General features: G+C 47.3%; 1 long non-coding RNA gene and 1 pseudogene across 10 annotated transcripts in view; one reads left to right on the top strand and one right to left on the bottom strand.

Annotated features, from left to right (window-relative positions):
* Positions 1-18,289, top strand: part of LOC102550919 (uncharacterized) — a 90,425-nt gene that overhangs the window by 31,923 nt on the left and 40,213 nt on the right. The gene's annotated exons all lie outside the window — the stretch shown is intronic.
* On the bottom strand, positions 16,695-16,819 carry LOC120097613 (small nucleolar RNA SNORA17; annotated as a pseudogene).

Raw genomic sequence — 18,289 nt, 5'->3', positions numbered from 1 at the left:
GACATATTGGAACAATAGAGCCATTGAGGGAATTGAAAGTATCCAATAATTACGAGCAAGTAAAAAGATCTGGGGAGCTGTGTGATGTGTATAAATGTTACCTGGACAAGCACAAGGACCAAGTTCAAATCCTCAAACTTACATGAAAGCCAAATGAGTAATGGGAACGTCTGTAATCCCAGCACTCCTATAGGAAGAAGGGACATGGAGACTTGGGGGAATCTTCAAAAGCTGTGGGCCAGCGAGTCTGCTCTAAACAGAAGAGACAAAGCAACAACAGCAAGATTCAGACAAGGAGGAGGTGAAGACCAACACCCAAGATTGTCCTCTGACATTCACAGGAGTGTTGTTGCATGCATGTGGCCATATTCACACACATGGCACATATACCTCTCTCTCTCTCTCTCTCTCTCTCTCTCCCTCTCTCTCTCTCTCTCTCTCTCTCACACACACACACACACACACACACGCACACGCACACGCACACACGCACACACTGAGCACATAAGGAAAACGTTATGCTTAACCTCTATGTGTGGCATTTAAAGTTGCTTTTCTTTTACTCACTGGTCCTATTCTGTCTTCTGGAATAACAAGGAATTATGGAAACTGTTCCTTTCTGTAGCAGCTCTCCCAATTATCCACCCTTAACAAGTAGACCAGATGGCACAGCTGTTGGACACCACATCTGGCACTGGGCGGAGAGACTCAGAAAAAAAAACAACAAAAAACTCTGGCTAGCTGCAGGGGCCTCTTCGGATGTCTGCTCTGCAGTTCTGGCTTTAAAGCACTATCTCCCTCCATCGTGAGGCAGTGACTGTGTCCCCAAACCTAAAAGAAAGCATCAGCATTTGTGGCCTAGTGTAAACATTTAATGAATGCTAGCTATTTGTTATCTGGAGACTTTTTATTAGGTTAAAAAGACAGTAAAACCTTGATTCACAGCCACAGAAAGGTCAGGGCCTGTTGGAAGAAGCAGGCATGTGAATGTGAGACACAGACATAAATACAAGATATGACGCTGTATGGGCCGAAAGGCTTTGTGAGCACTGAGGTGGGGCCTTCCCAAGATCAAGCTCTTCCTCTCTCCAGACTCCAGGTAGATATGGTCCGTGAATAGAGCACCCCTGTTGCTCTCCTTCAGGGGAGTTATGTCTACAACTGGATCTGGGGAGTGTGGGAATCCATTTGTATGTCCTGTGTGCTTCCTGAAGACTTCAAGCCACAAGAAGCTTCCTGGGGGGAAATGACATTTTTGAGGGGAGGAGGAGACATTAATATATATATATATATGTATATGTATATATATCCTAAATCACTTGTATTTATATTTATATCTTTATCATCTAATCTTTCCTTATATCTATGTCTCTATCTTTGTATCTATCTATCTATCTATCTGTCTGTCTGTCTATCTATCTATCTATCTATCTATCTATCTATGTATCTATGTATCTATGTATCTATATATCGATCTATGTATCTATGTAGCTATGTATCAATCTATGTATCTATGTATCTATGTATCTATGTATCTATGTATCTATGTATCTATGTATCTATGTATCTATGTATCTATGTATCTATGTATCTATCTATCTATCTATCTATCATTTATCTATCTATATATCTATATATTTATCAACTATGTATGTATGTATTATATAAGTATGTATGTATGTACTTATTTATTTATATATCTTCCTCGATGATTTAAAGGATATGATATGATAATAATGACCACTTCAGCTTTCCCTGTCCGACCTCCACATTGGATACACTAACTCTTTCGCCTCATTTGGAACTCTTAGCTCGATTTCCAACTCAGTTTCTACCTGTGAACTGCTGGTCTATAAACAGACAGGCATTGGCCACATCTGTGAGGGGAATCTTCTCAATCAGTTTAATTAACATGGGACAACTCCTCCTGCCCCTCCCCCAGAACACTGTGAATCTAGACAGAACCTTCCAGGGGCCTCTCAGATATAAAGCAATCCGAGAAAGGAAAGATTTTGCTCCATGCTGGAAACCTCACCGACCGCTGTTGGCATCTTGCTGACACTGTTTTTTGCTGCCAGCTTCTTCGGCCTTCCCACATGGACTGAGGACCCGCTGCTGTCCAGGAATGCTGAGGAGCCCTCAGAGCCCAACAGGGATTTCTTGATAGAATTGGCCTCTATCTTAACTGTCATTCCTTCTCTGTTTTCTTCTTCACCTGTGTCTTCTGTCTTAGGAGAGCCTTCAAGAGTCAGTCTGTGTCAGCCACGTGTGGGCCGTGTCGGCAACAGTGCACTCTCTCAACACGACCCCTCCCATTCTAGAGAAGTTAACAGGCAGCTGGACTTTGGATATGAATAACCATATTCCAATTGTGACACCCAGCACTCCTGTGTCCTTCCTGACCACACACACACACACACACACACACACACACACACACACACACACACACACACACGGGGGGGGGGAGTTTTACCCACACAATGCCTTCAAGCTGGAGGTTTTATTCCTTTGATGCTTTAAGTGACTATGACCAAAAAAGAACAAAAGGGGAATTCATCAAAGAAAACCATTCTTTTCAGGACTGGTGCAGCTAATGATAAATGGCTGTTGGCTGCTAAACCCACAGACCCTGGGGTGTGCCCCCAGCATCGCTGACCTTGATAGTTTCCGTGTACTCTTGGAAGCTGCGGCTCTCCTGTGATGGGTTGGACTCAAAATGGGAGGTGAGGGAGTAGGCGGGAAGTAGCGGGAGGCATAGTGGGTAAGGGAGTTTTCATGATTTGCTTCAAATGCAGTTGCAGAGTGAGGTGCTTGAAACAGAACGGTGGAGACTGAGCAGGACCTCCATGGTGCCCACATACGATTTTCCCCAATAGTCAAGAATGTTAGGACTGACACTGGTATTTAATTAATATCTTAATTGAACACTGAGTCTCTGATTCTTGCCTGTTATCTTTCCAATCCAACCAAGTGTCAAACGCTGCCAATTCGACTTCTCCCAAAATATCACCAAGTATGCTCATCCTCCTCAGAGCCACCCCTACTCTCTGGCCTAGGATATTTTCATTTTGTTCCTTAATTACTGCAGTACCCTTCTAGTTAGTTAATGTCGCTTCTGTTTTGGCCTACTTAAAACAAATTGCCACCCCACTGAGAAGTCACTCTGCCATTTGTGAAATTCAGCATGGTATAAACTAAGAGAGTAAATGACTGGCCTTGCTTATGCCGTCAGTACCATGTGTTTCCTGTCCCTCAACCTTCTCATAAAGGGATGTCATGGAAACTGTTTTAAGATACAGTGTTGCTTATGGAGCTCAGATGGGACATGAACTCACTCTGTAATTCAGGGTGAACCCAGTCTTCTGCCTCTACTTCTCTAGTCCTAGGCTTATGGGAATGCACCTCCAGGCACACCCAAGCCCTAAACGGACAGGTGTAGTTTGCTTAATTTCTTCTTCTCAGCCTATTTAGCTTGGTCATCCTGTGAAATATTCACTGTCTTTTGTGAGAACATCCAAGGTTCTATATCTCCCATCTCTTTTGATTTTATGATACAAAATTTCTTGCTCCAGATATATCTTATCGATTTAAAAACAGATTTATTTTCCTTGTAATTATGTGTAGCGTCTGTCTGCGTGTTTGTGTACATGTGAGTGCCTGTGGGGTCCAGAAGAGGGCTCTGGGCTCTGAATATGTAAAGTGTAATCGATGGATCGAATGGTAGTTTTGTTTTTTGTTTTTGAGAGAGCACTCTGTAGCTTTCCATGATGATGAGGCATTAACTTATGTTCCTGCCAATAAAATATGAGGGTTGCTTGTTTTCCACGGTCCTAACAACACCCATCCTTCTGGTTAAAGCCATTCTTACTGGTATGATATCACATCTCATTGTGGGTTTGGATCACATCTCTCTGATGACTGATAGACCCATAGGACAGAATAGAGTATCAGGAGATAATCAATCAGTGACTCACAACCAAAGGGTTTTGACAAAGACACCAAGAGTGTACATGTAGACAGGAAAATTCTCCTTGCTTAGTGCTGAGAAGACAGAATTGCTAAACGTAGGAAAGTGAGATTTGAATGCCTAGCTCCTATCATGAAAAAAAAAATCAACTCAAAATGGGTTGAAGACTTAAATGTAAAATCTGAAGAGAGAAACTACGGACAGAGCACGTGGGGAGGCTTCGGGGCTACTTGGCTCAGGAAACAGTGCTCTAATGACTCTTAAAGCACAGGCAACGACGACAAAGGTGGGCACGCTGGGTATTCCGCGTGGAGTACGTTTGCGGGAGAGCATGCTCAGAGAAGGAAAACAACCCAGAGGTTGGTACCATATTTCAGAGTGCGCACCTGACAGGGATCAAAGCAGAATATGCCAGAAACATAGAAATGCTAAAAAGAAAGCCCAATAACAGACTGCTGCAAAGGAAGACAGTCCCTCCCAAGAGAAGACACAGGCATCCGTCATCCACAGGTGTGGACGAGCTCTCTTAGTCTCTATCCTAGGTACACTGGGGGCTGCGCCTGGTTCCTTTGGGCCTTGTCTTGATGCAGACAGAGCTTTCACACAAGCTGTTCCCTTTCTCTGGCATGTGGTTCATTTCCCATGGGTCCCGGACTGTGGTCTCCCTTCCAATGGCTTTGCTCATGTCTGACACATGGCTAGCAGACCGTTAAGATTTGGTGAATTGAATTAGATTCCGATCGCTAGGACGACGGGCTAGCATGGCTTTAGGGTAATGTTTCATGGTAATAAAATATGCGTGGTATGAGTTTTAACCATCGTAGCTGTTTTTTACGACACAATTTGATAACATTATGTGTACCCCCACTGTGGAGCCCAGATCGCCATCCATGTTGGGAAACTTCTTCATTCCCAAATTGAAACTGTTTCTACCAAAGGACTAACTTTCTTTAGTTCACCGGCCACTGGTAGCTTCACTTCCTGTTGCAGTGAGTCTGTCTAATCTATGGTTGGGATTAGACAATATTTGTCTTTTCGTGGTTCACTCATTTCTTTTGCCATGATGTATTCAAGGGCTCATGCATCCCCTTAGTGTGTCTTTTACAATTATCAGGTAGGATTAACATCTAGATAGATTAAAAGCATTTCCCAAGTGGTGGGTGAGAATTTTATGTTTCCAAAAAACACTAATATTGACAAGGACTTTTTTAGACTTATAGAAATCAAGCCACATAAGTGGGTAGTTTTTCCAAGGTAGCACACAGCCAACAAGATGTAAGCCAGGAGAAATGACATTTTTCTTTTTCATTCCGACATACTTCAAAACATCCTACACGTCAAACCAGTACATTTAATTGTATATAAATTTGAACTTTTTATATGTCTTTGAACTTTATGTTATTTCTTTAATTTGTTGAGATTGTGCTATAATTAAAATTTCCCCTTTCCCCCTTTTTCCCTGCAAGCTATCCCGCCCCCTCCACCCCCATATTGCGCTCCTTGCTCTCCTTCAAATTCATGGCCTCTTTTTAAAATTTATTATCGTTAATATCTGTCAATTTACTTTTAAAGAATATAAAACTGATGAAAACTTTCTAAAAGTTGCCAGCAAGTTTAAAACGAAAGACAGCACTTACGACTATTATGTATGTCAGGATGCAGGCATTTTCTTTTGAGTGATTCTGCAGTCAAAATAGAATAAAAATGATCATATTATAAGCTGACAAAAATAGGAGTTGTCATTTGTCAACTCTGATATCAATTTTTTCCCTCCCCTAAAGGTTCATTGATGTTATATGTTCCCTTATGCATTCATTAAAGAAACAAGAAGTTAGCCACCTTTATAAAAAAAATCCCATTAATAAATTATATGCATTGGGGTTCACAGACAGAACCTTTACCCAGTAAAGGGCATTGCCAGTTAAAGAAAGTCGTACGCAGTTTACTGTTCACCTAACTCTTCATTGGACAACTATGCAAGAAGACAGCCGGAATGCTGTCCTCATATGTAAGTAATTTCAGTGCTAATCTATTGCATAGTGTCTTACACATTATGGCCAATTTCAGCCTCAATGGTATGATAAATTCTGCTTTGTCAACACTGAGCAAGAGCCCTAACTAACACAGATGGGCAGTCACAGTTTTGGAGGCTGTCCATGTGTGCAAGAATACCATGGTCCTAAGGGGACGTAGGGTCTCAGAGTAGAATAGGCTGCCAAGGTGGCTCATCATGATGGCTGCACCGTGACAGGCGTCTTGTGTCTATAGGTGTCAGATTTCTAGCTCCCTGTACTTCCCCTCACTACTCAAGATGAAGGGCTTCTATCTTTTTCTGAAGTGGAAATCATACTCGAGTTCACCTTTTGAGATTGCTGTGCGCACTGGTCGGGCAAGCAGGGGTAAGTGTCCCCATGCCTATCTGTGTAGCATTGAGTAGATACCTGGTATTAAGGAGCAGCCATCTCTAAGTGCCAGGGAGAAGCAGAGAACAGAGAGGCCATCTTTAGAGAGCTCCTGTCTCCTCATGAGCAGCCAGTGGATAGTCAGAGCTACCAGAAAAATAAGAAAGAAAGTGCGGGTGAGGGGTCTCGCCAGCAAGACCTCAGTGATGAGGTCTTGAGTCACTGAGACTTCAGGGAGGTGACATTCCAAGCAGATCAAGGAGCTGATGCCAAAGCCCCAGCCAGGCATGGATTTGAGTGTCTGAACAGCTGAACAGCGTACACATGGGAGAGGCTAGCCACATAGAGGGAAGAAGCTCCCCAGCTGTAGGCTTCTGTGCCTCAGAGGACAGGAGTGGCTTGTCCTGCCTGGCTAAGGCCCCTGCACTTGCTCCAGGAGTGAAAGAGGCAAGGAGTCAGAAAGCAGGGTCAGAGTAGAGTCTGTTGTGGAAATCCAGATCTGAGAGAAGGAAGAACACAGAACTGGAGAAAACTGGCTAAGCTGAGGCTCTGTAGTGCATCCTGGGAACGCTGTCACCAGAGCCTGGCTGCTTGCCAAGGGGTGTTGGGAAAGTGCATGAGCCAAAGCTTTGTCTGGGACCCAAGAGGAACATGCGGTTTCTGGGACTATGATGGTGGAGCAGTTTGAGGCAGGGGAGAGACCATCTTGACGCACTAAGTCCTGAGTTCATAGGGCAGGACGCAGGTAGAGGGTGTGAGCTACTGTCAATGGTAGTGACTCAGTATGGGACAAACAAAAGTAGACACAAGGTAGAGTCTTAATTCAAATACAGCGGGGTTAGAATGTGGGACACTGGGCTATAGAAGCCATGAGGAATTGGGGATCTTCAAGCAGATGTAGGTTCAGTCAGGAGACTGCTACAGCAGTGCTCTGGTGTCTTAGATTTAGGTCCTATAAAAGACAGTTCTAGAGTGCCCTTTCTGTTACCTGATTGATATTTTTATAAGTAGAGTGGGCCAAGTTGTTAACATAAGCAGGAGTGGCAAAGGAAGCAGCTGCTGCCTCTGGTGATGGTTGGAGCAGCTCAGTGGTCTGAGGGGAGCTAAAGAGTTCCAGAGAGTGGGGCAGACATCTGGGAGAGCAGAGACAATGGAGGATGGTGCTAGCAGGCCCAGCCTACAGCTGCAGACCACTGCCTTCGCTAGCTGCTGTCTTAGGGCTGGAGATGACCCTGGCTGCTAACCGAGGGGTCTCCAGCCCTCATGTTTTATATCAATCAGCGCCTATGCTGAACCTCTAGATCTGTGTAACTTCTGGGCGTCTAAGGTTTAGAGTCACATGTCTTTAACTCTCTGGGCTTGTGGTTGTCTGGGTTTGTCAAGCCAGTCAGTAGGGTTCAGTGCCTAAGGATCAGGGGTTGCTGACTATAGATAGACTGCTCGGCGGCTGTAGTGACTTCCAAGTAGAGCAAAAAGCAAGACCGCCAGCTCTTTTAAGCAGCTATCTTTACGTAACATACTCTATCTCTTTGTCTGTTTCTCTGTCTCCCTCCCTCTCCCTCTCCCTCTCCCTCTCCCTCTCCCTCTCCCTCTCCCTCTCCCTCTCCCTCTCCCTCTCCTCCCCCTCTCTCCTTCCCCTCTCTCCTTCCCTTCTCTCCTTCCCTCCCCCTCCCCTCTGCATTGTTTTCTTCACTCATTTTTAGCCCTGTTTTCTTAGACATTGAATCCGGAACTCACCGACTTGTCTAGATTGGCTGGCCAAGAAGGTCCAGGGGTTCTCCTATCTCTGCCTCCTTAGTGATTGGATTATAGGTGTCTGTCAACTCTATCTGGCTGTGTGTATATGCACGCATGTTTGTGTGTGTTTGGGGGGTTATATGCGTGTAGGTGTGTACTTGTGAGGCTGTAGAGAGGTCAGAGGCTGGAAGTTAGAATGTCTTTTCCAACCAACTCTCAGCCTTGTTTATCTATCTATCTATCTATCTATCTATCTATCTATCTATCTATCTATCTATCTATCTATCTATCTATTTGAGGCAGGAAATCCAATAGAACCTGGAACGCATTGTTTCAGTTGGCTTGGGGCACTTTGCATTCAGCACTAAGATTACAGGCCTGTGCCACCATCACACTCGGCTTGTCCTGTGGGAGCTGGGGATCTGAGTTTAGTTCCTCACACTGGTTCAGCTGGCACTTTACCCTCCGATCCACTTGGACCAGCTTGGGTTTGCTGTGTGTGTGTCTCTGTCTGTGTGTGACTGTGCATGTGTATTTGTGCACACATGTGCAGCAGTGCATGCGTGGATGTCAGAGAACAGACCCCAGTCTCAGCAGGAGGTGATGAGGGACACTTGCTACTCGCCACCGTGTATACCAGGCTAGCCAGTCCACAAGCTTCTGGGAGCTCTCCGATCACTACCTTCCTTCTGGCTGTAAGAATTCCAGGGTTGCAGACTCACACACTACCGTGTTCAGCTTTATGTGGGCTCTGGAGATTCAAGCTCGGGTCTTCATTCTTGCAAAACATGAGCTTCATCTGCCGAGCCACCTCCCCAGCCTGCACTTGGCTTTATCATGTGGGTCCTGGGGCTTGAACTTAGATCATCACAAGGTGCGGAGTGTGCTCTGTCAGCTGAGCTGTCCCCACAGCCCGTTCCAGACTTCCTCAAATGTTTTTGCTACTCCCTGCCTTTTTCTCCTTGTCTGTGATGTGGCTTCATTTCTCCCAGCACATCTGCAGGGCTCAGCTTTGGTTTTTTTTCTCCAAACCTTTCTCATTCATCTGGGGGGACCAGAGCCCATCTACCTTTTCCTCTAGAGCAAGCTCATATTTTAGGGCTCTATTCTGTCTCATTATGGCTGTGTGGCCTTTCAAGTTTCCCACTCTATGTAGAAAATAATCTAAACATACAGAGGGCGATCATCTTGTTTCGTTTCTCACCCCAGGCCTGCCATGCTATTTCACCCTCACTTCTTACTGAAAGAGGAGACTCCCTGGTGCCTGAGGTGGACATTCAGACAGAGCTTGAATTTTCCCCCTGCAGACCTCAACATCTCAGGGTGAAAGTCACAATCCGAAGTGATTAAATGACAACCCAACAAGATCCAGCCAGCCCTGGGCATGAGATTTCTGACTTGTCAACTGCAAGCTACCGAAATCTAGAAACCCCACACTTTGTTCCTTATTGAGAGGCACAAAGTAGGGAGCCCGTGATTTTGCTGGAACGTGTTGAGGGGGTCTTGGGAGAGAGCGGGAGGTGGCGAGAACAGACAACAGGTTAGCATCAGTGACAAGGGGGTGGGTATTAGCAATCATTCTCTACTGCTTAGTGGGAAGGCACCCCTAGCTTCCCTGAAGGGAGAGGCGTTCCTGTTTAGAAAGGATGGGATGCAAGAGGAGAGTATCTGCCGATGAGACTCTTCCTCCTCCTATCTCATGACCATGCGTGTTGTCTGTTCCAGTCCTATAGCATTGTGAGTCCATCAGAACACACATCGCGTCACTGTTTCTGATCTATAAGGGGGGCAGATAGGTGCAGCCACAGAAAAATATGGCTGCCTAGAGCAGTGGTTCTCAACCTGTGGGTCGCGACCCCCCACAGGGTCCGCATAGCAGATATTCTGCATGTCACGTATTTACATTACGATTCCTAACAGGAGCAAATTCTAGTTAGGAGGTAGCAATGGAATAATTTTATAGTTGGGGGTCGCCACAACACGGGGGACCCTCTTAAAGGGTCACAGCGTTAGGAAAGTTTAGAGCCACTGCCGTAGAGAAAATGCCCAAAGAGCTTGGGTTTGTTTTGTTTTCACACCATTTTATGGTCTTGTCATCTCTGAGTACCTCGTTTGATGGGGGAAATGACTAGGTAATCTTAAACATGTCAGGCCTTTGAGGTACGCTGCCCATCTTCACGGGGTTACATCATCATACAAGGATCTGTGATCTTTCTTGCTAGGCCCTGACCTAATTTCTTTCTGTCGCAGTGACAAACACATGACCAAGAGCAACTTAGGGATAGAAAAGATTTGTCTCTGCTTACACTTCCAGGTCACAGTCTTTCTCTAAGGGAAGTCACGGAAGGAGCTCAAGGCAGGGACCTGGAAGTGGGAACCATGGTAGGAGACTGCTTGTTGGCACCCTCAGACTCACGCTTAGCCTGACTTTCTTATCCAGGACCATCTGCCTGGATATAGTCCTGCCCACAGAAGATAGGCCCTCCTGCCTCAAGTAACAGCTAAGAAAATGCTCTACGGCCATGCCCTATAGACAAGCCGGCTCCTTTTTCCGGGTTGTTCTAGGCTGTCTCAAGTTGACAGTTACTGCTAACTAGAGCACGCACCCTGACTGTGATGGGCTTGGGAGCCTGCATGCTCCCTGGAGAACAGGTGTGCTTTGTAGTGATAACGAATTTCTCTCATCTTCTAGACAGGAAAGAGAGGAGACCAAGAACAAAAAGATAGTTACAAAAGCCAAATCTATTGCAATAATCGATGCCGCCAGTAGGTGGCGATCTTGCCCCATGTTTGGGAGCCATGCAGGCTCTGACTGAGAGTCACAGTCGCTGTTAGAATCACCACGTACTTTATTATTATTATTCTAAACACTGGCAACTCTGCCCAAGGAGGTGAAGAAGAAGAAGAAAACTTTCTCTCTGGCTTAGCAGCATGAACGATAGCAATAATGAATGCCCAGATGCGCAGACTTTCCAGTTCTAAGGTGCCGGGGGTACGTGAGGAGGAGAAGCCCGGGGACAGTTCTTTGCTTTCTGTATGTTAAGAAGTGTAAGTGGTAGCCAATCTTCCCTTATCTATCCAATTTAACTGTCTCCATGGTGACATTTAAGCCCATCAGTATAGCGCATCACGCAGTGGTGGACAAAGGATGCCTTAGAGAGTCTCTCTCACTGTCCCTCGTCTTAGTGGTTTCCAGGTTCCGGTAGAGTAACATCCAACCTCAGAGCCCCCTGAAAGGGGCGTGGCTTCTACTCCATCTGGCATCTCAGTCAAAACAGAGGCTTTGCTCTAATGAACCCTACTACCTTTGTGAGAACATAGAAACAAGAGTGTGTGTTGCTGACCGAGATTTGTGGAGGCAGCAACCACTATACCCAGAGGCCTGGGGAACGGGGGGCTATTAACTAGCAAGAACTGCGGCTCGAGATGTCTTTCCCTGGGAAAACACAGACTCGTGGTCAAACGTGGGAAGGTTCCACGTTAGACTGTGCGTAGTCTGAGTTCCTCCATGAGTGCCTGCCTCAGCTTTCTTGCCACAGTGCAAGTATCTCATCGCTCAGGCCATGGACTGCAGACGGACAGTGTCAGTTCCTCTAAAGTCTCCCACAGGAAGAGCCCTCTCTAGTTTGTGCGTCTGTGATAGCCCTATGCTTGCTCACCTGGCATGCATCCAGATACCCATGTGGAATGGCTGTTGAGCATTCTGCTTGATATTGAGTGCTATGGCGTACGTGCGTACGTGCGTGCGTGCGTGCGTGCGTGTGTTTGTGAGAGAGAGAGATGTGTGTGGTGTGCCTCTATGTGTGCATGCTCGTGTGCCTGTCTATGTGTGGTATGTGTGTGGTGTGTGTGTGTATGTGTGTTGTGTCTGTGTGGTGATCTGCCTGCATGTGTGCATGTGTGTGTGTGTGGTGTGTGTGATGTGCCTCTGTGTGTGTGTGTGTGTGTGTGTGTGTGTGGTGTGTGATGTGCCTCTGTGTGTGTGTGTGTGTGTGGTGTGCCTCTATGTATGCACATGTGTGTGCTTGTGTGTGTGTGTGTGTGTGTGTGTCTGTGGTGTGTCTGTGTGGTGATCTGCCTGCATGTGTGCATGTGTGTGCATGTGGTGTGTGTGATGTGCCTCTGTGTATGTGTGTGTGTGTGTGTGTGTGTGTGTGTGTGTCTGTGGTGTGTCTGTTGTGGTGGTCTGCCTGCATGTGTGCATGTGTGTGCGTGTGTGTGTGTGTGTGTGTGTATTTGTGTGTGTGGTGTGTCTGTTGTGGTGGTCTGCCTGCATGTGTGCATGTGTGTGCGTGTGTGTGTGTGTGTGTGTGTGTGTGTGTAGGTCAGATAGCGTCTTTGTGGAGTTGACTCTCTCCTTACACATTTACGCATGGGTTCTTGGGATTAAACTCTTGTACAGCAGTCACTGCCTGCTTAAGCCACATGCAGGCCCAGACTTGCCTTCTAAGTAAACATCTGGCTTGTGTTTCCATTCCTTGGCCACAGAGACTCTCCCAGTACAGCAGAACAGTCTCAAACTGGAGTAAAAATGAGGCTGTGCAAGGTTCCCACGGGGAAGAAAAGCTCAAAGCGGCTTGGTTACACTAAAGGCAATGTCTAGTAAGGAGCTTTGGATAGTCCCTCTCCATCAGCAGCAGGTCTGAGGTGGGGACCGCTTCCCTCTTAAAGGGCACCAACTGGGCATGCGCAGTGGTCAGATGTCCTAGCGGGATGCTGCAGTGGGCGATACTAGGTTATGGTGGGTGTGCATTTTGAACACTGCTGGAGCAAGGCTGCAACACCCAGGATCTTGCAGAGTCTCCAACCAAGCAACCGTGTGTGGAGAGACTTTCCATGCCTGAAGGAAGGTGCGCTCCCCAGAGCGGAGTCAGCTGAGAGGACCCACAGCACTCCTGTGGCGAGAGGGCTCTGGATCTGTGTGGGGACATTCTGTGTGTACAGAAACACCCTAGGAAAACACATTTCTTACTGGGGATTGAGCTCAGCACAGTGGAAAGCTGTGGCCCGGCTCAGTAATAACCAGGGCTTTTTTTGGAAGCAATATATAACGCCTCCTGTACAGAGCCGGGTGAAGGTCTTGATGGCATCACCCAGGATGCTGCTTTGCTGTTGTAATTTCCAGACAGGACCCTGCCCTGACAGCAAGCCACTTACTGTGCTTTACAGAGCCCGAGACACACATGATCAGAGCTAAGGTGCTTCCCAGGTTACAGGTCAGCCTGTCAGGGGACTGAGACCAATAGTAACTGCCTTCCTTGAGTGGCGTTCCACTCGGTGTGTCCACGCTAGACTGCGAGTGACACAGCTGTGTCCTCATAGGGCGAGTCCCTGGGATTCACTAGGATATTCTCCTAGAAACCCTATGTTACCTGATGTTTTGAATTTCCGAAAGAAATTGTGCAAGAATATCCTCATGAGGGTAATAAATCTCTCCTGTTGTTCAGTGTGGTTTCTGAACCTTAGAACCCCCATCTTTAACTGACCAGCTACACTTGCTTAGAAGAGATAGTTGGAAACAGGACATTAGTATCCCCTCAGGGAATGGAGGGTCATTGGATTTGAGCCACTCCCCCTAGCTATTTGTATGCAAATTATGCCCAAATTGCCCTTGGCCTCAGGGTCTCAGGCTGTGGTCAGCTGCATAGGCTGGGGAACATTCAGGGTGCAGCTATTGGGAAGCCATCTTCCATGCTGCCTCTGGGCTACCTGAGCTCCTGTAAGCAAGCCCTTAGCCATGCTCTCTAAGCAAGTGCAGTGAATTCATTGGCTCAGCAGGGTGAACTGTGGTGGAATTGTGCTTGTTGTATCACTGGGACCCTGTAAGGAGGGAGTACATGTTCCCAGTTCTGGGAAGGATTTCTCAAAACATTTTGGTACAGAGGGAAGATGTTTCTGTCAGGACCTTGCTTGTCCTCTCTGGGGAGAAGGTCAGCGACTTGTTGCCTACGGTTGGAGAGGATCACACAGTTATCCAGGCAAGCTTTGGTGTGGTGCTGCTGTCATTCTTGGCGAGCCTGGTGACTGGTATGACTGCGGGTCCTTCAATGGACAATGTTGATGTCACACCTTCAGTAGATGTGGAGTTGGAAGTCTGATCTCAAAAGGCCAGTGTCCATTGACTGCAGGGGTTTAGGTGACTGCTTGGCCATTTAGCCAGAGATGCTTAATTAAGCTGCAGAACTCATAGCATCCGGTGGTCTCTGTCCTAATTCATCTCTGGAACTCATCAGAACAAGCCGTGCCTTCGACAACATTCCCCAGGCTTCCCTAGTAGCCGTAGTTGGCTCACCTGAGAACAAGACACATGCAGTTCAGATTTCTAACCTGGCCACAGACTCCTTTTCTGCCTCTGTCTCTGGCGTGGGCACAGTCTTGACTACCAATGCTCGGACCTGCCACTTTGGAGTTTTGTGTGTTGGACACGGTTTAATCACACAGCCCTGGATTGTTAACCGTGGCTGGCCGCAAGGACGGGCTATAGTAGAGAGATCGTGTTGGGCCTAGTTTCTGTTGTATGAGTGATTTCTATTTATCTCTATCTGTAATGCTTACCCAACCATAGGCATTTGTTAAAGTGCAATGAATTATTCCACAAATGTTCACTCTCTCTTTTTGGTTCTGGGCCAGGAGTTTACATTAGAAGTCAATGCCTGCGTGAGTCTCCTGTGTGAGTATCCACATGTGCAGTGAAGTAGTCTTGTGTTTGGTCTTTCCCTGCGAACGATGCCATCTGCAGGGTAGGTGTAGCCCCTCTGGCTCCTTGCCTTTGTGATGTCCCACCCCTGGAGGGACAAGGTGGTGCTATTGCAAGCCTCAGTCACTACCACATTTCTTGAGACTCATTTCCTTCCTTCCCTCCCTCCCTCCTTCTTTCCTTCCCTTCTCCTTCCTTCCTTCCTTCCTTCCTTCCTTCCTCCTTCCTTTCTTCCCTTCTCCTTCCTTCCTTCCCTTCTCCTTCCTTCCCTTCTCCTTCCTTCCTTCCCTTCTCCTTCCTTCCCTTCTCTTTCCTTCCTTCCCTTCTCCTTCCTTCCCTTCTCCTTCCTTCCTTCCTTCCTTCCTTCCTTCCTTCCTTCCTTTCTTTCTAATAACATTTTATTGTTTTTTTTTCTTTTGTGAATTTTATACTACTCCCCACGATCTCCCTCATATTCCCTGGCCCCCATCCCTGCCCTCCAGTCTTGCTACCTCCCCCTCCCAACAGAGAAAAAAATCTCATTTGTGGAAGCTGTAGTGTGTCACAGTGACCCTTTGACCACATTTTTTGCTTACAAATGTTCATTTCAATGACTCATTGGTCTGGTATGAGGCCTCTGGCTTCTGCTACTCTATCGATACTGGGACTCCTCTCTTGGATGCCCTGTTGTTGCCCTGTGTCATGGAGGTCCTGTAGTTTCATATCTGCAGGATTGACCACTTCTTCTACTCCAGCAGTTCATCCATGGGATAGATGTCAGGGTGGGCCAATTCAGAGTCTTGGATCTGGGCTTGACAGGTAGCTGAGCTGGTCAGCCTGACAGCTCTCCCACTCTCGTGCCTTCGGAACTGGCTCACCCACAACCCCCATATCCAAGGCAAGCCCTGCTGTGCTGCTCAGGCAAGGAGCAGTGCCTGCTCTCTTGAGTGCTGCAGCAGGTGAGGGGCAGGGCCAGCTCTTCTGCCTGCCATAGATGGCAAGGGGATGAGAAGGGGAACTCATCTCTCCCTCATCCATGTCACCACATAAAAGATGAGTGTTGGGGCTAGCTCCTCCATGCTCACACCCTCGGAGCCAGCTTACCTGTGTGCCCACCAACAGGGTCAGCTCCACTGTGCCTCCCAGAGGAGGTGCAGGGCCTGCTGTCCCAAATGTTGCAGCTGGTGAAGGGTGGGGTCAGCTCTCCTGCTGTCATGCCCCAGAGAGAGCTCTCCCATGATGTCTAGGTGAGGAGTGGGGCCAGTTCTGCACAGCCCTCAGACATTAATATGTCCCCATGTGGTAGGCCCAGACCAGAGACTTCTACCTGGCCTTTGTGGTAACAGATTCCTGCTACTGCAGGGCCATAGTCCCAGATGTAGCTCCCGGTACCAGTACAGGTAAGAACCCACCAGGGTCTCAGGTGACATCACTGGCTACTCACATCAGGCTGCTCCTCACTAACCCTGAGTCTCCAGTTCTGCCTCTCGTCATTGTGCCCACATCTCTGTTTCTCTTTCTCCTCCATTCCTCTACCACTTACTTGCTCCACTTAGTGGCATCCAGGGTCTCTGAGTGTTTGGACGTCTCAGGAGTGGCCTCAGGAGTGCTAAGTCCTGCACATACATTATGGTGCTGGGCAGGGGTCATCTCAAGCTAGCTCCCAGGCCTACAGGGGTCACATCAGGCCTATGCAGTGCCTGACATATGGGTCATCTAAGGCTAGTTCCCTGTTCAGACCCCATGGCACAGGTATGGTGGCTCCATGGGAGGGTCATATGCCTTGGGCTGACTTCTACTGGGAGCCCTCGGTCCCAGGAAGATTCATTTACTCTCTGGCTTGCTTTTGGGAGCTAGGGGGGCCTCCACAGCACTGGGTCCCTCCTAGGCTTGCTTTTTTTTTCCAGGGAATGTTAGGGTACTAAATTATTCAGATGTTCATAGCCTACCGAGCTTAGACATAGCCTCTCTCCTCTCTGCCTATGGACACACATGTGACACAGCAGCCACGCCGGCAATGCTTCTAGGGGCAGAGCGAAACACATTTTTAACTACGTGAATAAAGTAGTATGTCCTTTCCAGGGAACCAGAAACCAGGTTTACACAGGCTAGCAGACCCATGCCTTTCGGCCTCCGAGGGTGTGGTCCTCCTGTGCTCAGAAGCGTAGATGTGACAATGGGTACGTAGAACCCCGGCAGGAAGAAGCATCATAAAAATGCCGACGTCCTCGTTTGAGATCATTTTAGTGCATCTGCTTCTGAAGATGCAACTCCTCATATCCAGTCTTCCTTCTCTGTCCCCCCAGGAGCGGAGGAGTAGACAGACTCACATGCATTTGGATTAATCCAGACCTCACTTGCATCTGCTGGGAGTAGGAAATGACCTTGCCTGAGGGTGCAGGGGCATTGTCCTGTGTGTCAGTGTGGGACATCTGTGTCCTGATTCTGGTTCGGTGGAAGAGTTTTCTCAAAATGAACCAAATAAACGGTGGCTTTTCACAGAGATGAATAAATGGATACCCCTGTGAAATGAAAGCTCCCAGGGACTAAACCATCAACCAAAGAGAACATGGAGGGAACCATGGCTCCAGCCGCATGTATAGCAGAGGATGGCATTGTCCAGCATCATCGGGAGGGGAGCCCCTCGGTTCTGTGGAGGATTTATGACCCAGGGTAGGGCAATGCTAGGGCACTGAGGCAGGAGTGGGTGGGTGGGTGGGGGGAGTACCCTTACAGAGGCAGGGGGAGAGGGGGCTTGTGGAGGGGATAACATTTGAAATATAAATAAATAACCAATAAAAATGAAAAAAAAAAAGAAAGAAAGAAGTGCCATGGGCAATGACAAAAGGTTCGAAATGACGTGCCCATGCTAAACTGTACTGAATATATCAAAGTAAACTTAGTCGGTATGGGGACTTTAGAATCAGGACACTGGGTCCTGATCTCAGTGGAGACATTCCAGGCTTGGTTACATGTTCCCTTTTAGATGGTCTGGGAGCTAAGGGTGTAAGTACCACCCCTCATCTGGGACAGCCTTTGGCCATCCCTCTGGAAGCCGAAGAGAAGTCAAGAGAACCTAGGTGAGAGCCTGAAAGTATCACTGAGCAAATGGCGTTAACAACTTCCCTCTGAGTGCCCACGGTTGCCTTCAGGGTCTCTTGCTGGAGGAGTGAGTGTTTTCATGTGGAAATGAGCTTTATTAGGTTGTCTGTTGCTGGTCTTGGCAAGGGTATAAGGAGGCATGAATGTTGCCTGGGTTGGTTTGCTTGTGTGTGTGTGTGTGTGTGTGTGTGTGTGTGTACTTGTTTATGTGCATGCAAGTGTGTGTACTTGTTTATGTACATGCATGTGTGTATGCATTTGTTTATGTGCATACATGTATGTATACCTGCTTATGTTCATGTATGTATGTGGATGTTTATGTACATGGATGTGTGTGTACATGTTTATGGGAATGCATATATGTGTGTTTTTGTGCATGCGTTGTATGTGTATGTTTATAAG

This window comes from Rattus norvegicus, chromosome 16 (assembly GCF_036323735.1).
Source record: "Rattus norvegicus strain BN/NHsdMcwi chromosome 16, GRCr8, whole genome shotgun sequence".
NCBI lineage: Eukaryota > Metazoa > Chordata > Mammalia > Rodentia > Muridae > Rattus > Rattus norvegicus.
The sequence above is the reverse complement of the archived record's forward strand: the minus strand, read 5'-3'. Positions and strand labels throughout refer to the sequence as shown.